This window comes from Rhinolophus sinicus, chromosome 16 (genome assembly GCF_057876585.1).
Source record: "Rhinolophus sinicus isolate RSI-liver-muscle chromosome 16, RSI-T2T, whole genome shotgun sequence".
NCBI classification, from domain to species: domain Eukaryota; kingdom Metazoa; phylum Chordata; class Mammalia; order Chiroptera; family Rhinolophidae; genus Rhinolophus; species Rhinolophus sinicus.
The window spans coordinates 9,983,329-9,991,519 of record NC_142516.1 but is presented as its reverse complement, the minus strand read 5'-3'; the positions used below and the strand labels follow the sequence as shown (position 1 = coordinate 9,991,519).

The following is an 8,191-nucleotide window of genomic DNA, read 5'->3' as shown; positions in this document are numbered from 1 at the left end:
TATTACTTTCTTTCCCATGTGCATTTACATATATTATTTTCCCTGTTTATTTCAACAACTCTTTCTCCTAAGCCAATACCTTACATAACCATTTTAGTATTTTGGGTGTGAGTTTATTGAATGCTAAAGTTTCGATTCTAGTATATCTCCCACTTCACATGTCAAGGCCTACCAAATGAGTGACAGTGACAGACTTGCTTTAGCATCTTAGCAGAAAGTAAGACCCCGGTTCTCTGACCTCTTGGCCTGAGCAGAGCTTTTGCTGGTCAGTCAGAGTGGCCAGGACATTGGGAAGTAGATCCTCTGACCCAGTTCAGTGACAGAGTTGTGTGTAACTTGTAGGTAGCTTACTGAGGTTTCCCAAGGAGACTCTACCTCCTAAAAATAATGACTCAATCCCCTATGAGCTCTGCTTCCAGTGGTGAAAGTCAAATCTCTTTAGGGACAATAGAGGCAGCATATTGTGGTGGTTAGGGCACAGTCTGCCTGGGGTTGAATCCTAACCCTGCTAAAGCAAACTACTTACTTCATTTCCTCATCTGGAAAATGGTACTTGCTTCATGGGATGGTGATGAGGATAAAATTATTATGTCTATAAAAATCTGAGGACCCAGCGATAATAAATATTAGATAAATGAATAATCATCATAGGCATTTGGAGACCACTGATCATATGCTTTACTCACATTATCTTCAGTCTTTATAACACCCCTGAAAGGTTTGTTCTATGATACACATTTCCGAAAAGGGAGGTGATTGGCCCACAGTCACCCAGCCAAAAGTAGTAAGAGCTGAGAGTTGTGCTAAAGGGCTGTCTGATTCCCAAGCTGCCTGTTCTTTCAGAACAATTTCTACCAAGCTCCATTCTCTCATTCTCTCTCTCTCTCTCTCTCTCTCTCTCTCTCTCTCTCTCTCTCTCTCTCTCTCTCTCTGCTTGGCTAAAAATATCCTGAATAACATCCTCATTAGCTAATATGCATACATTATGTTTTGCTTTTTGAACATAATTGGTTCATTCAAAGGAAAGCCTTCCACCTACACGAAAGAAAAAGCTGAGCTGCTCAATGAAAACTCCTGTAAATTCAAAAAACGCAGCTGCCTGTGGAAGCCCCTGTGCTTCCGGGCTTGTGTCCCTAGCTGGATGGCAACATAGCAGAGTGGAAAACAAAGTCCCTTCATTCACAGCACCCCACCACATTTGAGCTGGGTGACTTTGGGTAAGTCCCTTCCTGTTTCCCAAGGTCAGTCTCCTCTTATGTCAGCTCACAGAAGCACTTGCCTTACAGAGTTGTGATGAAGATTAAATGAGATAACCCATGGGGCCTTACATGTAATATGTTGCCCCTCAAAAGCTGGGAGCTACCATGACATAGGGCACGTGAAGGGAAGAAACCACCGCCATTTGCAGGAGAGGCAGGATAACCGAGTGATTAAGCACCCAGGGGCTGGAACCAGGGGAAAGATGGATCAAACCCCAGCATGTACCATACTCTGGTTCTGTAACAGTTTCCTTCTCTCCCCAAGCCTCAGTTTTCCCGTAGTAAGAGAAGACACTCTACATATAAAGAGCTCAGTAATGAATGGTGGATGCATTCACAGCAAATCTCCCCAACCAGATCATCTCCTAAATAGCAGTCAGAGTAATTGATTTCTGCTTCTAGGGCAACGCGCACACGCGGACACCACAGAGCGTTCATCCTGGGGCAGCAGGCGTGTGCTCGGGGCAGCTAAAGCCAAACTGTCTGCCCCAAATTCTCCTGCTGGTAATGTGGCTGATGACAGCTTAATGGACTCTTTACCCTTGAATGCTAAGGGGAAAATAACTCATGGCATTACAACATATGAATGTAATGTGGGTTGTTTTTTTTTCTTGAGCAATGTAGAAAGAGAGCCAGGAACATATGTAGACTCGAGGCTGCAACCTGAACCTCCCTCTTCCTGGCCGTGTCTGTATGGGGGACAGATTTAGCCATTGCCATTACCCAAATCATTCACGTTTGTAAAATATAGCCATATCCATGTGCGCGCGCACGTGTGTGTTTTCCTGAATGATCTGAGGCTAACAAAAAAGAGAATGCTGTCAGTTTATGATGAGAGGACTGTGAATACCGCTAAATTATTGATATTCTAGAGACAAGCCAGTTCCTCTTGGAATGGATTGGTGAATGTACACAGTCATGCGTGCATGAGCACATGTGTGTGCATGTGCGTACGCACGCACGCGCACACACACACACAACCTTTGTTGTCATGGGGAAGCTGGTGAAAATCTACCGGCACGACTTTCAGAGAGCCATGTTATCCTGAATAGACAGGGAATCCCCACTGTGGGAAGTTAAACTTTCCTCAGCCTCACAGTCTGAGGGAGAAGGTAGTGAGTGGCAGCCACAGATGCTTCCATTAGACTCACAGGGGCTGGGGAGGCAGGGATGAGAGCAACGAGATCTGTGTGGGTAGTGGGGAGACCATAAATTTGAAGGGGCAGGTTAACCCAGGTTCAAATTCACCATCCTGACTTTGGACAAGTCTTCCTCATCTCAGAGCCTCAGTTTCCCCAGCTATAAAGTGGGTTTCGTAGCACTCACCTTGCACAGTGCCAGGCTCAGAGTGGTACGGGTACCAGGTGCCTCCGGAGGAAAGCCAGGCCAGGCAGGAGGTGTGCAGACTCACTCCCAGGCAGTACAGACAATGTCCCTTCCAGCCACCCAGAGCCTCGCCGGAGAGGAAGTGTGTGGAAGCACGGCTCTCCATCTGGCTAATGCTCACTTGTGTTTCCTACTGGAGAGCATCACTTTTTTCACCTCACCTGGTTTGTTTACCCAAACAAGCTGCTCATTAACAACACGAATTGCATTTTCTGCAATTCTGTTGACAGCACAAATGTCTGCAGTCAGCTTGGGAGTTTGGTGGGAACTGTCGCGGATCCCACCCAGCCCAGGAAACATAGCTTCCGAGGAAACAAATCAAGGCCATGCTGGGTCTCGGGTGGGGGGCAGAAGCCTGGATGAGGTCTGCTGGCAAGTCCAGCCCCCGAATGGAGACAGGGCACTGGGCCTTCCTGGGATGACGCACTTTCCAGAAAACAAAGGTAGACAGAGGAGATTTTCAAGTAGGGGGAAAGGGCTGGGGGCTGGGGAGGGAGGCAGACATGAAAGAATGGACGAAACCCCTGACAGAGGTAGAGACCTGGCAGGAAGAGGCCTGGCCTCCAGCAGAGAGACCCTGAGCTTCTCTTGTGGGCCCAGCAAAGCCCTCCCTTCACCTGCCTTCAGCACCGCTGGCAACAAGAAGTGGATGAGAAAAATAACAAATAATTATCCCTCTTCTTGGTTTTGTCCCAAAGGCTGAGCTCAATGTGGTTTTCCAAAGCTCTACTCTCTCATCTCCTCTGCTTGAGCATGAAGACAAGTTTTTTAATATGTATGTTCATTCACTCTAAGTTATTGCCCTCGGAATGCATGCTTTTCTATCCGTTTCCTCATTCAATGTGTTTCTGTTGAAGGCTTACCGATTGCTATGCAATTGTTGTTGGGGGACGTGGAAGTGAAAAGAGACAAGCCCCTGCCCTCATGGAGTTGGCAATCTAGTAGAGGGAGTGATACTCAATTACATGACAAATAATTGCAAGTCATGATGACTTGGATGATGGAGAAATCCAGGGTATCAGGGGGGACCTGACGTCTGGCAGGGGCCACCAGTGGCGTCTCCTAGAAAAAGTGAGCTTTAGACTGACACCCCAATTAAGAGGAGAAATTACCTAGCTAAACAGTGCCGAGGGGGAATGGGCTGATGCGTTTGGTTTCAGATGTCATCAAGACACCAAAGAAAGTCTTTGGGTTCCTCTTCTGTCTGAGGGAAAGCTTGCATGGAGCCTGAAAAGTAAATGGTACCTGACTTACTATTTGAGATGAGCTGTAGGAGGCAAGGACCCAGTCAACACCATGGCATATACTGCACATACACACTTATCTAATTGGAAAAGAAAATAGCAGGGGGTGGGGAGATGTCACACAGGGAACAACGTGTGCTCACTCCTTAGCTCCTCTGGGTGAACATTAATATAAATCAATAAATAATACTACTTAACATGTACCTACAATGGAGACATATATAAAATCAGAGTTCAAACTCACAGTATCTCAATGAAGTTAGGTCACCATCCTCCCAGCTATAGGGAAACCCCAAATTCAGGGTTCTTCTGCTCTTCCATGATAACTCCCAGTTTGTTCATGCCCCACTCCCCACCCTGGCAGAGCAGATTCTTAACACAGCTCTTCCCTCAGGAATGGGTGATCCAGTCATCAGACCAGACCCCCATGTGCCTGGAGCCCAGAGGTAAGACAGAAAACACTGAAGTCCAGGAGCCAGGGCCGCCTAATCCAACCCAAAGTCGAGAAGGATAAGATAACAGTAACAGAGATGTACTGAGAGCTTACCCTGTACCAGGCACTGTTCATGTGTGTTATTTGTATTAACTAATTTAGTCCTCCCACTCACCCTGTGAGCAAGACACGTGATCATTTCCCTTTCACAGATGAGGAAACTGAGGCACCAAGATATTAAGTGACTTCTGGATAACAGCACCCATCACACCTCCCCACCCCTTGTCCTTCCTCATCTCTTTCTGGTGATAGATCAGTAATTGTCATCTTCCATTCACCAGGCGCTGTATATACATTGTTTCATTTAAATCCTTACATGAACCACTAGGTGGGAAGTGGATTTTGTCCCCATTTAACAGAGGAGAAAACTGAGGCTCAGAAAGAAAAGGGACTCATCCCAGCCTCCTTCGAGATCTTGAACCCAGCTCTGCTTGATTCCGAAGACCATGTGCTTACCCCAACTCCCAAGTCAAGCAGGATTCTAGTGCAAAAAGCACAGAATCCATGAACAAAAGAAACCCCAGACCCTTCCTCCTAGTCGCCCTACTGCTCATTCTACTGTCTCCTGCAATCGTCACCCAGTTAATATATATCCACGGTGTGTCCTCACCTTCCACACAGTTGGAAACTGTTAAGAAAATGTGGGAGAAAGAGCATCCAGTCTCGACTCCAGTCCCCACTTGAAAATGGAGATAAAAATCCCTAAATCCTAGAATTATTTAGCAGATTAAATGAGATCATGTCTGTTAAACGCTGCACACATAGAAGCACTTGATAAATCCATTTTTGTTCCCTCTCCCAACTCATTCTCCCCTGTCGTTCAGACAGTCTCGGTTTGTGCCAGTCCATCCAGTTCCAATGGTCACCCATTCTCACCATCAGCCAAGGCAGGATGTCCCTTGAGGACGGAAACATTGTCCTCTGTTTCAGTTTTCTCTGAGCATTGTAAGGTGCTGTGTATACTTACGGCCACATACAAATAATCACTAATAGCAGTAATAAACCACTCAGCTTTCATTTGTCACCAAACACAACACATTCTGACATGTCTCCCTAGACAGGCAAGCACAGACATGGAAAGTCATTTTCCAAATGGGCATTTTCTTTGGAAGAACTAATTTAGCCTCGTTTCCAGCAGGCTGCATTCCTGAGGCCTCTAAATATAGCGATTCCAACGGGCTGGGGTATATCCTGGGCTCAAGTGGGGACCAAGGTTCAAGAGAAAGAAGACCATCAACTGCAAGAAGCACACATGGCTCGGGTGCATCATACAGGAGGGGAAACTGAGACCCAGAGATGGGAGAAACAAAGCGACAATAATAATCATCCCAGCTACCATTTACCTACCTAGCAATGATGGTAGGGATAATTCCAGAAGAAAATCTCCTCGAATAGAAGACAACAGGCCACTAGTTAGAACCATCTAAATGAGCCCAAACATTCTCAAGACTGGTAATGAAAACTTTTCAGCCTTTTTCAGCAAGCAATTTGGTGTATGTGTCAAAAGACTTTAAATTAAAGTAAACGCTTTTTGATATAGTTATTTCCTTTCTCATAATCTATCTGACATTAACAATCAACGACGTAGACAAAATAAATACGTAAAAATGGTCACCACGGCATTACTTATATATGTTGCAGGTTTTTATTGAGCACCTACTATGTGCCAGTCAGTGCTTGGCGCTGTCCTGCGATAGATTAGATCTCAGATACCAAGGATCATTCAGTCCCTTCGTTCCTCAGGGAGATAGTGTGGCAGAAAAGAGGGAGTCTGGGAATTTAAAAGAACTGGATTTTTCATTCATTCATTCTTTCTTTCATTCACTCACTTGTTCATTCATCCCACAGATATTTATTAAAAGCCCCTATATGTAAATATAGAATTACCGTAAGACCTAGCAATTCTCCACCAATTATTTTGGTATACAACCAAAATAATTGAAAACAGGTATTCAAGCAAATACTCGTGCATGAATGTTCTTATCAGCATTATCCATGATAGTAGAAAGATGGAAATAATCCAAATGTCCATCGACCGGCAAATGGATAAACCAAATGTGATATATCCATACAATGGAATATTATTCAGCCATAAAAAGCACTGAGATACTGATACACGCTACAATGTAGATGAACCTCAAAAATCATGCTAAATGAAAGAAGCCAGACACAAAAATCCACATATTATATGATTCCATGTGTATGAAATGTCCACAATTGGCAAATCCACAGACACCAAAAGCAGATTGGTGATTGCCAGGTGCTGAAGAAAGGAGGGAATGAGGAACAACTGATTAATGAGTCTGGGGTTTCCTTTTGGGGTGATAAAAATGTTTCGGAACTAGACAAAGGTGATGATTGCACAGCATTGTGACTATACTGAATGCTACATTTAGAAACGGTTAATTTTATGTTATACGAATTTCACCTCAATAAAAAAAATGATCCTTGTGTGATTTTTAGGAACTTAAGCACTTGTTCTAAGAATGAGAAAAAATCCTGCCTCCATGGGCAGGCAGTTAACAAATGAGTAAACAAAACAAAACAAAAACAAGACAATTGAGCTTGGAATAAAGCTAAAGTAGGGTAAGGAGATAGAAAAGCTGAGTGGGATGGGGGTATTTCAGGTCATGTGCTCAGAGAAGGGCTCTCTGAAGAGGTGACATTTAACAAAGATCAAAAGGAGGTGAAAGAATGACTGATGTGGGTATCTTGGGGGAAGAACATTCCAGGCAGAGGGAAGGGCAGGCACAAAGTTGCCGGAGCAGGGATGAGCTTGGCGAGTTCTAGCAGAGCAAGGAGGCTGGTGTCGTGGAAGCAGAGGGAACGAGGGAAGGGCCTGAAGAGGGGGAGTCCAGGCCCAGGCTGCCTGCTGTGAACTGAAGCCTCACTTTTTAAAATGGGGCCAGAATCCCTACCTTGAAAGTCACCCCAGGATGAGGAAAGTCGCAGGCTTCACTGGCCTGTGAGAACAAGTGCGTTAAGAACCAAACTCTTTCTTGATTCAAGAAATCCAGGGTTTTGAAGTTCCGAGCAGTTCTGGATTCCCACAGGAGCTTACATGTGTCCACGTCACAGACCTGGACATTGCTTCTGTCTCACTTAGATAGACCAGAGCCCACCCAGGGCTTCACACCTGCACAGAGAAGCACTTCAGGTGCTTCTGGGCCTGCCTATAGCTCAAGCCACCATCTAAGAACCATGGAGCTAGAGAGCTGGAAGCCCCCGTCATCACCCGTGTGAAGTGAGGTGAACACTCCTCTTGTGTGTTCAATTGGCGAGGTGGTTTCCCCACGGCAAGGCTGTTCGACCCTTGAGTGACACAGAATTCAGTGAGGCATTAGGCTCTTGGAATTCAAGGACATAGCCCTTTGCTCCCGGGGACACACAATGGAATGAGTTAGTTTTCTTTTTTTGTGTCTTTCTTAGGAGGGTGCAGCTCACAGTGGCCCATGCAGGGATCGAACCCGCAACCTTGGTGTTGTTAGCACCACACTGTAACCACCTGAGCTAACCGGCCACCCCTGGGATGAGTTTTATTAGTCCCTATGCTTACCTTCCTGGTGTAGTCTCACTTATTATGCCAAACACTTGATGTTAAATTCTCTCAGGTTCCCAAGCCTTACCCTACAATGAAGCTTTTGCAGGGTCTCCACCCCAACTCTTTGTTGTCTGGGTGTGTCCAAACCTCTGCAGTGGGCATGGCCCGGTGTGTCTGCATAGCCTCCATTTACTCCCCACTCTCACTCTGTGCCACTCTGCTCCATGCCCCAGGAGGCTGAGCGCTACAGACCACATCCACTTACCCT

At 45.6% G+C, this 8,191-nt stretch overlaps 1 non-coding gene across 1 annotated transcript; it reads right to left on the bottom strand.

The window, feature by feature from the left end:
- Nucleotides 1-7,828: 7,828 nt before the first annotated feature.
- TRNAV-AAC (transfer RNA valine (anticodon AAC)) lies at nucleotides 7,829-7,902 on the bottom strand. The gene has a single exon. It is a non-coding gene; the product is annotated as a tRNA-Val (tRNA).
- Nucleotides 7,903-8,191: the final 289 nt, after the last annotated feature.